At 40.7% G+C, this 13,354-nt stretch overlaps 1 protein-coding gene across 4 annotated transcripts in view; it reads right to left on the bottom strand.

The window, feature by feature from the left end:
• Window positions 1–13,354, bottom strand: part of ERBIN (erbb2 interacting protein) — an 85,884-nt gene that overhangs the window by 54,065 nt on the left and 18,465 nt on the right. For all 4 annotated transcript variants that reach the window (XR_014539618.1, XR_014539619.1, XM_083576005.1 and 1 more), the window contains exon 2: window positions 1,639–1,695. The gene's annotated coding sequence lies outside the window, so the exon portion shown is untranslated. The remainder of the gene's footprint in view (window positions 1–1,638; window positions 1,696–13,354) is intronic.

The raw sequence follows: 13,354 nt of genomic DNA, 5'->3' as shown, positions 1-13,354 counted from the left end.
TTCCTGAGTTAACTAACCATGGCTGCTTTGCTTCTCTTCTACTACTCAGAGCTAAGCCATATCCAAACTCAGACTCATAGTTTGTCTGCCTCAGACAAACAAGCAGTAAACCAAAAACAAACATACTTTGCCTGAAGCAAGACAAACCACAAGCCCAGGTTCAGATGTAATGCATCTAAACTAAACCATGGCTTAGCTCCAGTTTAAAGTTTAATGGCTGGATTGATAGAACAATAAGAGGTAAAGGGCACAGCTAAGGGATTACCTTTTTGAACATTTCTCTTCTTCCAGGCCTTTGTCTGGTTAAGCAATTCTATGGCCTTTTAAACTTGGGGTGTGGGTGTGTTTGTTTGTTATGGGGCCAACTCCCATCTCTTGCCGGGGCTCAACTTGTGCCAGTGCCTTCTGTCAAGAATTTGGGTGTAACCTTTGACGCCTCCCTCTCCACGGAGGCACAGGTTGCAGCTACTGCACAGGCGGCATTTTTCCATCTCCGCTGTATCAAACAGTTGGTCCCTTACCTTTCCTGCCCTGATCTGGCCACAGTGACCCATGTGACAGTCACCTCCAGGCTTGACTACTGTAACTTGCTCTACACAGGGCTGCTCTTGAAGTTGTCCCAGAAACTCCAGCGGGTGCAGAATGCCGCAGCGAGGCTCCTTAAGGGGTCCTTGCCGCGGGACCACATTCACCCAGTGCTTTTCCAGCTGCACTGGCTCCCGGTGGAGTACAGTGTCAGGTTTAAGGTGCTGGTTTTGACCTTTAAAGCCCTTTGCGGCCTAGGACCCTCGTACCTACGGGACCGCCTCTCCTGGTATGCCCCGCGGAGGACCTTAAGGTCCATAAATAGCAACACTCTAGAGGTCCTGGGCCCTAAGGAAGTCAGATTAGCCTCAACCAGGGCCAGGGCCTTTTCAACACTGGCCTGGTGGAACACTCTGTCTCATGAGACCAGGGCCTTGCGGGATCTGATTTCTTTCCGCAGGGCCTGAAGGACAGAGTTGTTCCGCCTGGCCTTTGGCTTGGAATCAGCCTGATCCCCTCCCCCCTTTCCTTTTCCTTCTGTGATGGAACCCCTATTTGGGGACTTCCCTGGCTTTTTTCTGGCCCATGTAGGACCAGTCTGGATAGTTGGGCCTTGATGAAGATCTGACATTTTCTCCCCCCAAACAGTTTTTGATCTGGGCTTCCACTGAAATGAGGCTGCATTTTAAGTTGTATTTTAATCAATTGTTTTTATACCTCATGTTAGCAGCCCTGAGCCCGGACTTGGCCAGGGAGGGCGAGGTATAAATCATCATCATCATCATATGCATTTTTGTGTTTTTATATTGCAAACCATCCTGTGATCTTCAGATGAAGGATGGTATAGAAATTTAATGAATAATAATAATAAATTGAAAATGAAGTATTGCTAAAATTTGAATTACAAAACTAAATAGCTAAATTGTTTCTGAAAACGAAATTGTTTCTTCTTCATTTCCTGATTACTTTTATAAGCATATATATAGTAAAGATATCACTATTATTTTATTGGTATCCAAAGCTAAAAAAATAGTAAAAAAAATAGTTTAAAAACCAATGTGATTGAAACATTACTTTTTTATCTAATTCAATGGGGAAGAGGGTTAAACTTACCACTGGGTAATGTTTTTCTCCCTGCTACTTCTTCCCTGAGCTTTCATAGCCAACATTCTGGGAAAGAAAAAGAAATGACAATCTTAGGCAAAACTATGAATCTGAAAAAGCAGGATCCCTGCTTCCCTTTCATTTCTATTACATTTATATATATTGAACGGAAAAAATCAACTTTACAATTCCATGATTCTATGAACCTCCTAACATTCTGGAGATTCTACCCTATATTTCTAAAAACCAGTATCATTTAGAAAACTCACCAAACATCCTAGGTACACATTTTAAATTTAAAGGCAGAGAATAGGTAAAACGACAAAGTCTAATTTGCCATCCACTTTATTACTGCAATGGTTTCTCCAAAAGATTCAGAGGCATTCATTTAAATATCAAAATAAAATCAAAAGGAAGTTCATAGACCATGAAATGTTACATTTCGACTATGTATGTGTTAATATAGTTAAACCTATACCAAATTTTAAAAATGAGAATCATCACACTCAGTAGAAAAACAGTACCCACCATGATCAAAAAACCAAGTGGCACCCATTAACCTGAAAACAATGTCCCAAATTATTATTACAATTAAAAGGATCCATTTATTTATCTCAAGACTGATAACTACACTAGTAATCAAAAGGCCAGTCTACATAGTTTTAGCTATCTACATTTATAGAACACAATCTCTCTGTATGAAGCAGATGGCAGTTAGTTACCACCCCATATTTATTTATTTTAAGATCCAGGAAGACAGAATTGTACAAGTCAGCCAATATTGTCTCTAACCTATACTTAATGTTTTCAGAATATATGACAAAATATGTGAAACAATCTTAGGGAAGTTCTGATGTATAAACAATCTGTACAAGGAACATATAAAACCCTTATCATGCATGAAGGTATATTCATAATATGAATGAAAACACTGATTTCCTATTTACATAAATACAACTAGGGCATGTAAGCTAGTGCATTTTTCTAAGGAAAACCATGATTTTGCTTAGGTTATTGTTCCTCTTATGATAGTTTCACACATGGAAGAAGCACAGGAGACCAGGAAGCTTTACATTTCAGCAGTACCCCGATTTTAACAGATAAAGCTATGATTTTAACATAGACCCTTGTCAAAATTCTCTTTCAAATGAGCAACGCTGGTTCTTATACAAATCCTCAATGTATTGTGAACTATGTAACACATGCATATTGTGAGCACAATTCTTCACCATGCAGGGGGCAAAAGAGATCTTGTGTACAGAGGGATCCTGATGGGGCATATCACAAACCTTTTCTCTCAATATGTTGGCATCACACCAAATGGAGATTATATGAGGCACAAACAGACTTCCTGTTTCCTGCAACAGTCTGGAAGGCAGGGCATTTGTTATGCCTTATGGTCAGGGCAGATGTGTGGAGTTTGGGAATCACTGCCCTACTGCGATCCCTCCGCATATAGAGAAGGGTTTTATCCTATGTGTTAGTATAGGTATGCTGAATCAGGGTGGTTATTACACAGCCCATGACTTCTTTTGTAACCTGCATTAGAATTTAGCTTCTTAATTTTTTAAAAAATAGGCTTTAAATAGATATTTTTAGGCTAATAACAATACACCCCAAAGGCTAAGAAAACAGAAAAGAAGTTTGATAAATATTTAAATGGTTTATCATGTGCCTCAGTTTAGTCAATGAAGAAGTTACATGTAGCAAGTTAATATTGTATACAACCGAGACCAGACCTTAGAATGTTTCCCTGTCACCAAAATTGTAGTTTTTGAAAAAACTACAATTGCTTAATTGTTTGATAGGTATCATTCATACAAAGCATGTGTATGTGTGCCCACACACGTTTTCTGTACAGCCAGAAACAAGTGCAATTACAATTTATTATTTTTATGGTCTAATCACTAAAAATACACTGGAGTCAAGTGGGGGAAAGAAAAAAACATTCAAGCTCAGCAGTAAGATTAATGGACTAATTCCATTATAGATAGAGGATTTGCTGTAAAACCATTAAGAGATCAAAAATGAGACAGCTTGATAATGTCACAGATAAAATAATTCAGCCTAGTTTAATCTGATCTCACAAACAGGGACTATGTGATGCCTTTTCTTAGTTTCTGATAGGATGATATTAAGAAAGCTGTAGAGTATTTTACATGAGGGACAGTGACCTAATTCTCACCAGAGGTGGTAAACCTGCATCTGGGCTGTCAGAATGCAGATGGTGATTCACAGGACTGACTGCTCTCCAATGGGAAAAAGCGGCTTCTAGACAAAGAAAACTAGAATGCCACAAAGAATGCTATGCTAGAAGTCTTCTCCCTGATAGGCCTCTCTCTATCTGTTGTCCGAATGGATATACACCCCAGACACAGATGTACTACCTCAATGAGCACTATTACTGTTATTTTTTTATTTAATTTGTATACTGTCCTTCACCCACAGATCTCAAGGCAGTTCACAACCATCAGGGATTGTCAGAGGCAAAAGTATTTTATCTGAACAAGTCTAGAATAAAATTCTAGTATAGCATGATCAGTAATATTTGCTGTGATATCCTATAAGGAAGAAATTATAAAACTAGTTATAAAATTAGGCACATTGTGGACTAATTTTAAAACAGAAGCTCTTACAACAGCACGATGTTTAAATCAGACTACAACAGCACGATGTTTAAATCCAGCAGACTAAAAACAGTTTCAGAATGGAATCTCTGTTGCATCATTCCAACCTAAACCCTATAAAACAGCAAACATGTTCTCTCATTTAGGGTTCAATGTAATAGCTCAAGCAAAGAACACGTTCCAAGGGTTTTGTAGTCCTAACATTCAGGAAACGAAGGCTGTGACTGCAAGGGAAGGAGCATATCCATTACAAGAGGAGACCGGCCTCTCTTTTAAAGAAGATGCAAAATGGGTTATCCACACTGCCTTTGAAACCCTACACAGCAACACCAGAATTTATTTATTTATTTATTTATCCAACCCAAGTACAGCCCCAATCCAAAAAGTTGTCCATTATGGTTTACACAAGAATACTCATGTTAAAGAGGTCAAATTAATATCAATTTCCAAGTCAGTTTTTAAGGAAGAAAGTAGGTAGGTTATTTAGAATCCGTGTGTGTGTGTGAGAGAGAGAGAGAGAGAGAGAGAGAGAGAGGAGGACACATCAGCACCTACCCTGTGGCTTTACCCCCCCCCCATAAGCTTCCTCTCCAGATCCCCCAGCACACCTAAGATCATGCAATTATTTCTATGCAGAATCTCCTCCAACCCTGGATACATGAACTAAAAATTTCCCTAGGGACATGTGGAGAGAAGGAATCATGTCAGCTTCTGGACCGCTTACAATCTCATCATGGGCATGTAAGTGTGTGTTAATATCTGAACAGCCGTTCAAAGTCTGTATATGACAGCAGCCTCATTACAGCAAGTTTAGTTTGGGCAAGCATAGCTTAACAATGATAAAATTCCACTTCCAACTTTTCACCCCAAAACAACAAAACATTATGCCAAGAATACATGCAGACAGCGCTCAACAGTAAGTTATTAACTGACAATTTTAATGTTTGAATCATGGATCCTTATAATGAGGTTGAAATTCTACAGCAACCAATACAAATAATAAGTCCTATTAGTTGCCTTTTTAAAAAGCAACATTCTTTTTTAAAAAACAACAACACGTTTTCCTCCTTTTTTCCAAGTGACTAGTTACAATTACAGAAACATGAAGTACCATTTTCAAACCCTATTAAAACCTACCATGGAGAGCAGTTTGCTCTAGTGCTTACAAGTAGAAAACTAGCTAAAATGTCAGGGTGAGATGGGGGACTTATTGCAAAAGATCAGATCTTTACTTAGTGGTTCAGTTCAGATATCACTAATTCCTCAAACCATGGTCATGGGCATCAGGACATACAATGGGAGAGAGAGGCTCTCTTCTCCAATTCCACATCCCTGGTCCTGACTCCCCAGGACATAAGTGTTTGCTGTGTATAATATGAAGTCACATACTAAATGAGCAAAACTGTGGTTACATTAACCTTCAAACCATGATTTGAAGTGGCCTTCCAAATTAACAGTTTATAGAGATTAGCACCTTCCCAATTAAGATGTGATGGCCAGCTATGTGAAAGGAACCCAGGAAGTGGGAGAAGGAATCAGCGGTTCATTATTAGCCCTCCAAAATCAACTGTTTGGAGAATCATTTGAATTTAACCAACATCTCTTCTAAATGAAATAAGCAGTGTGCATACTAATGCTTTAGTAAAAATTTTAAGCGTAACTCTTAAATCACTTACATACACAAACATGGAGGTGTGGAGATAAAAACTGGAGCAAACAGCTATTGCTTTGATTTCCACTATTAACATATTATTATTTGAACACAGGCAGCCTTCGTTTCTGAGTAAGCATAATCTCTGCATGAAGCTCTGTGGAAATGCCCCCCCCCCCCGCACAACACAAGCTAGAAAACAGGTGACAGATCATCTCCAATTCAACACTTCACAATGGTTCCCAAACTGACAGCTTTATTTTATGTGCTTCCTCGATTTACTTGCCTGCTAACAACCCAATTAAGCTTGACAGATTATTATGTAACTAGTTTAAACTGAAAACATGCTCTTGAATCTTATTTAAGAACACTCCTCACTACAAAATGCTCACTGGACACTGCACTTGGATCCCAATTGTCAGCTATGTTGGAACTCAAGATTAAAAGCAATAGGATAAGTTTACAAATCTAATATCATCAACCTACAATCTTGTAATGATTTAGGATGCAACCCTATGCACACATCAGGTGGGGAAATCCCACTGAAGTCAATGTGTCTGACTTTTGAAGATCCTTATGGCACTTAAATTCAAAGCTTGCAAGCAGCCAACGTGTAGAAATCCAAATGCTTAGCATCTCCCCCCACCCCATGCACAATAAAGTTATTTAGATACTATATTCCCCAGTGACATCCTGAGGTCCCCCCTCCCTTTTGGACTGCTACCATTGTTTTCTACTTGCTTCCACTCAATGTCTTACTAATTGTATTCAAAGTTCAATTCTTGTCAACATTTCCTGAATTTTCGTAAGTACTTCCCCTTTACTATTTAAAATTGTTTTATTGCTCAATTTGTTTTGCAAAGAAGATCCTTAAAAAGCATGTGAGCAGGAGAAGGATCAGGGCTCCCTCAGCTGGAGAGGGGGAGCACTTTAACGGAGCCTCCACCCTGCTGCTGCGAGCCAGTGGCAGGTCTGGGGCTCTGTAAAACTGTTCGGCCGAGGCGAGGGCAGTGGCACACTCCTCAGCCAAGCAGTTTAAAGAAGCAAGAGAGAAACAAGCTATATCAGAGCCTCACTGATACAGCTTGTTTCTGCCTCTGCAGCAGTATGAGGGAAGACTGCAATGGCAGTTTCACTCAGTGGTATATCACTGGTGAAACAGCCACTGCTCCTGAGTACCTCTGCCTCCAGCGCCTGACTGCAGCTTGTTTCTCCCTTGGTGCACTGGGCGCTGGTAGCAGAGGGACTCAGGAGGCAACAGTTTCACCCACGATATACCACTGAGTGAAGCCATCATCACTGCTTGCCCCTCATACCAGATACCAGTCCTGCGCGATATACTGATGTAGATATACTGATGTGTAGGCCCAGGCCTACACTGAAGTAGAAAGACAAGTACAGTGGTACCTCTACTTGCGTTCACCTCCAGTTACGTATCCTTCGGGATATGTACGCAGCAAACCCGGAAGTATTTTTCCAGGTTTCGCCGCTCACATGCGCAGAAGCAGCACCTCTGGTTGCGAATTCCTTGGGATGCAACTGGAGCTTCGGAACAGATCCCATTCGCAACCGGAGGTACCACTGTACATACACAGAACAATTGTAATTAGCAATCCTTTCTTTCCACTTTTAAAGGGGTTCATCTAGAAAGGTCAGATTTAGAATACAGTACCATAGTTTCTGATCACTGCAGATGGTGACAGCAGTCACGAAATTAAAAGACGCCTGCTCCTTGGGAGAAAGGCGAAGGCAAACCTAGACAGCATCTTAAAAAGCAGAGACATCACCTTACCAACAAAGGTCCGTATAGTTAAAGCCATGGTTTTCCCAGTAGTGATGTATGGAAGTGAGAGCTGGACCATCAAGAAGGCTGATCGCCGAAGAATTGATGCTTTTGAATTATGGTGCTGGAGGAGACTCTTGAGAGTCCCATGGACTGCAAGAAGATCAAACGTATCCATTCTTAAGGAAATCAGCCCTGAGTGCTCACTGGAAGGACAGATCGTGAAGCTGAGGCTCCAATACTTTGGCCACCTCATGAGAAGAGAAGACTCCCTGGAAAAGACCCTGATGTTGGGAAAGATTGAGGGCACAAGAAGAAGGGGACGGCAGAGGACAAGATGGTTGGACAGCGTTCTCGAAGCTACAAACATGAGTCTGACCAAACTGCGGGAGGCAGTGGAAGACAGGAATGCCTGGCGTGGTCTGGTCCATGGGGTCACGAAGAGTCGGACACGACTAAACAACAACACCACCATAGTTTCTGGGCCGGCACAGCTTAGAGGTCAAGCATGCAGAAGAAGGGACAGACATCCAAGAAAAAAGACTTTGGGCAATCCCACCTGCCATTGGAACCAATGTGTTTTGGCTATACGTGATATTGGCTTTATGTGTTTTCTCCCAGAATGTAACTTCCACGTAAGTTGATAGTCATCTGTATCAGTAAATATTTAAGGGTCTTCCCAGGCAGGTCAGTGACATCGAAAATATTACTATGTGGGTATCCAATGCTCACAAGCTAAAAAAGAACAGCAGTGAAGTCATGCTAGCATCCTGATTAACCTGCACAGAAAACATTAACTACCAGGACCAGCACAGATGGCACAATCTGGAAGTGTGTCTGTTTAAAAGAATCTGGATTACTATAAGGCAGGCATAGGCAAACTCAGCCCTCCAGATGTTTGGGGACTACAACTCCCATCATCCCTAGCTAAAAGGACCAGTGGTCAGGAATGATGGGAATTGTAGTCTCAAAACATCTGGAGGGCCAAGTTTGCCTATGCCTGCTATAAGGGGAAAACACCCCCCCCCCTAATTCTGATTTAGGACTACAGTCACGGGATAAGCATTATCATATAAATAATGATAGGAATCAGTCAGAGAAAACCCACAATATCAGAAGTGTACAGGATTTAATCACTTTTTAGATTGAACCAGTAAATAAATAAAATACAGGGAGATGTTGGCACTGTGTTGTTCTTGCTTACTGCACCAAAACTTTCATGAAAACACAACTTCAACACACCAGGTGAAGGCTTCAATGATATACAAAGAAATATCTGTAGGGATTAATAGGATTGTATTCTATCTGCTTACAGAGAGATGATAAAGCTATCAGTATTCTTTAAATCACAAGATACAGCATAAGCTGCTTAAACTGGATTCATACATTTCAGACAGCATGGGTCGTATTTAAGCAGCCATCCAGTAATTCCCAGCCTGAAAACAGAAACGGCCAATCCTCATTGCATTACCTTTCTTCACTTGGTTTTGTATGAAAATAATAAATGCTAGGTGCAGCTATTTAAATTGTCTATTTCTATTTAAAAGGCTAGCTACATATTTTAAAAGACACTGCACACACCAACTATATAGAACATTTACTATGATACCATTAAAAGCCAGTCCAGATAGAAATGTATTAAGGGGGATTATTATGAGCAGAAAGAAATTGCTTGATTTCAGTCCAAAAGCTTTGGTAGAGCAAGGAATGGATTCTGGAGTGGACTACAGAATCCAAACCCCACTGCAATCATGCCTCAAAGAATATCCTCTGTTGTTTCCAATGCAATTCTCAGTAGGGATAGATAAGAGATGCCTCCCCACACCAGAGAGGAAATGGCCTGGTTCACTTTAGTAGTACCCCAAGATTTAGGTCTTGCAGGGGGCAGTAATGCTACTTCTTAGGGTGTGATAGAATGCATGAAAAGAACTGTCTGCAACCTTGACATAATCTTATGCCAAGCTGTGCCCAACTACCATGTGATTTCCAATGCCAACCCCAAACTGCAAGAATGTTCTGTATTTAATTCTGGAAACACTTCCATGCCCATCAAACACTAGAGTTCTAGCCTAGATACTAACTGGGCATGAACGCCACCCCATTCCTGCTTTAACATTTCCAGAATGCCCTTGTCTGCCCTGGCCCACCCCTATTCCACCCTTTTAGTGACATTTTCGTGACTTTTCAGGTCACTTCCGAGTTCGATGCCATGCGCACATGCACGACTACGTGTCAATCAAATGCACATAAATCAGTTGTTGCCTGTAGTGTATCTTGATTTCAGTAAGGTTTTTGACAAAGTACTCCATGATATTCCTGCAGAGAAGCTGGTAAAATGTGGACTAGATAAGGTTACTTGTTAGGTGGATTTGTATTCTGAAAGGCTTTCTCCCCCAACTGCAATTCCCAGCAAGTGGCAATCAGAGACTTGCCTCCAACAGTAGAGGTAGACTGCTTTTTTGAGGATGTCTGCTAGACCAAACACCATTACAGTACCATGGGCTTGTCAGTGTGGTCAAAAATTCTGAGTCCCATATTCTACAGCACAGCAAATCCGATGAGCTTTTTGGGGGGAAAGAGTGTAAAACCAACAAAAAAGGACAGCTAGTTAAGGACCTTTAGCTTCCTTCCACATTTGATGAAACAGTACTGGCTGATTAAAAAATTATTCTTATTATATTATTGCAATGATTCTCAGAGCAATTATACTGAAGAACTGACTCTCTGTTACTTCAAAAACCTAAGTATTTTTAAAACCAAAGAGTAAATGGGAAGCAGAGTCGTGTGTGTGTGTGTGTGTGTGTACATCCAAGTCATGAGTGTATATCTTTCTCTGTGAGAATTCTGTATATACAATTTGGGGGGAAGTGCCTCTCTATCACCCTCTGGCAAAAACCATTCATTGGCCTCAGCGGGATCAAGAATTGTATTTTGTGAGGATTTCCCAACTAATCTCTGCATTACCTGCCCAGGTCCTTTAAAATGGAGTAAAGCAAGCAAGATATCCCTGCCTAAGGGCAGGGATGCATCACAGTATTATGGTGGCATGTGGGGATTTAGAGGGATACTGGTTCTCAGTGACAACAACTAAGAAATGCGAAAAGATAACCCTGAACTTTTACTCACACAAGCAGCAAGCTGCTTTCCCTGTACTCTCTTTATTTTTAATTATCTAAACCAGTACTGTGGAGTCTCTGTTTTTCAAAAGCCAAACCATAGACCCCTTACTTTTGAAAATTTTGTTATCTCTATGGGTAGTTTTTGTTATGTAAATGGTACTGCATACTCCCTGGGTGGGTTACACGGACCCTGGGGTCCATAGATCGCCAATTGGGAACCAGTGATCTAAATCATTATGTGCTGAAAAATGATAAACGTCTTGCCAAATCTAACAATTAATAAATTTATAAATAGAAACATATTGATCAACTACAAATACACTAGGCAAAAAAGTGTTATAACAGCTAATATTTCTGACTGCCTCTAACTCCACTCGATCAGAAATCTCCAGAATTTATAGGCAGTCAGGATATCAGAAGCTTCCGTTAAGACTTTGGGAGAGTTTGCAAGGTAAAGCCAAGATAGGAAAGAGCTTTTTGGCTGGGAATGCAATTTCTTCACCAGCACAAGCTGGCAAACAAACCAGGAAGGCTTCATGTAAGTATAGCTTCCCATTTCATCCAAACTGGGAAACTACATTAAGTCTACTTCAGAACAAAGAAGGATATAAAACCCTGGTCTGAAGTTGGTTTAATATTCTGGCTTGGTCTGAAGTTGTTTATGATCAAGGTTTGAAATTACGTAGCGGGGCACCAGGCACATTTCGCACCTAAAGATTCTCTATTTGAGACCACCTCAAAAAGTCTGGGTGCCATTTTCTGTGCCTGGTTGACCCTCAAGGATTGCTGAAATGTATGTGCCTCAAAGTATATGTTACGGATAGGTAATATTTTAAAGAGTTTAACAATAAAGAGTAGAATGTTCTGAAAACTGAAGTATGGTACTGTCAGGGAACTGCCATCGGAACTAGAGGAGGAGGCGAGGCTCCACAGCGATGCTGGAGAGGGGCCAAGCAGGGAGAGAGGCAGGTCTCCGGCTGGGGAAGAAAATCAGCGCAACACCAGGGATAGAGGGGGGCCGATGGGGGAAGCAGAGAGGAGGCTCCAGGACTCTTCGCAGGAGACCAGCGAGGAGAGCACAGGTCCTCCGCTGCCCACACCCACCCTGCGCAGAAGACTTCCGCGCAGGGAAAGTAGGCGGCGACTTGGCGTCAAAGAACTTCTTTGCTGGAAGAGGTTCAAGAAACGCCCACTGACGGATTCTGCTAGCGACTGAACAGCCATGGAGTGGATGGCTGTCCAGACAGAAACGGTTTAACCAGGCAACCTAGCCCAGAGCGGCGGTAACTTACGCACAAGCAACCCCTAAAGCCATTACAGGTACGTATGGTACCAATATTTTTATTGTAAAACCAAATTAAAAATGTATTAACAATTTGTTAAAAATATGATATTAACAATGTGTCACTTATGTGAATTGCGTATTAGTTCATGCTTATCAAAATAATTAATAAAAAGTGTTTCTGACCCCCACCAATGGCGAATAGACATTCTAACACTGTTTATGATGTACTAGGCTATCATGAATTTGTCCTATTATTAAGACCTGCCAGAGAGGCTGTTTTGAGGGTATACCACTGCCAAGAGAAGCCTACCCCACCACCATGTTGCTCCCAGATTGTAGAATGTACTCCATTTAGAACCACAATTGGCCTCCTCATTCTCTGTTTTACAAAAGAAGTCAAGACGCATCTTTTTAATTTAATATCATTGCTAATGTTTTATGTTGTTTTTATTTCTGTTTTATTGTACACTACCATAGGGTTGTTGTCGTCGTCACCAAAAAGGCAGAATAAAATTCTAAAAAGAAATGGGTGCAAACCAATAATCATGCAGGCAAAAAAATTGTAATTTGCTGCCACTATGTACTTTCAGTGGATAATATATTGTACTGCTTCTTAAATTGCTGTGACTAACCTCTGCTCATCTTAAAAGCAGCATCTAATTTATGTAAGAAAAAAAGTCTGCACAACTCCTGCTCAAATGTTACAGAAGCAGTGAAAATTCATGCACTCTGAGGCTAATTTCAGTTGCACATTGGAAAGATCTGCTGGTAATCACAAATGAGACTAAAAACAACAAAGTCTTGTAGCATCCTAAACACTAACAAATTTATTGCGGCATAAGATTTTATGTTCTCCAGTGGACTGCCTCAAATGTGTGATATGTTATCCTGTAGGAAGATTGTGAACAAGGAGGTCAACAGAAGGTGAAATGCATAAATTAGAGACAGCAATCATTACATAATTAGTGACAATTCACAAAACAGTCATTGTTGATAATACAGACATCCTGGCATTGGTAAGCCAATTAACAGTTGTAGATTGAGAAAAACCCAGTGTCAATTCATTACAAGTCACAGCATCAAATCTACTATTGAATTGTAATTCAGCAGTTTCATGCTGCAGTCTCCTTTTAAAGTTCCTTTGTTCCAAAATGACCATTTTTAAGGTCAGTTGCTCTTATGCTCCGGGGAGCCACAGTAATACTACTGTGTCGTAGATGCTATTTAACATCTACTTGAAGTAGCTCGGAGTGGTCATTA

Source organism: Podarcis filfolensis (genome assembly GCF_964270895.1).
Source record: "Podarcis filfolensis genome assembly, chromosome: 11".
NCBI classification, from domain to species: domain Eukaryota; kingdom Metazoa; phylum Chordata; class Lepidosauria; order Squamata; family Lacertidae; genus Podarcis; species Podarcis filfolensis.
This window is presented reverse-complemented; position numbering and strand designations above follow the sequence as displayed.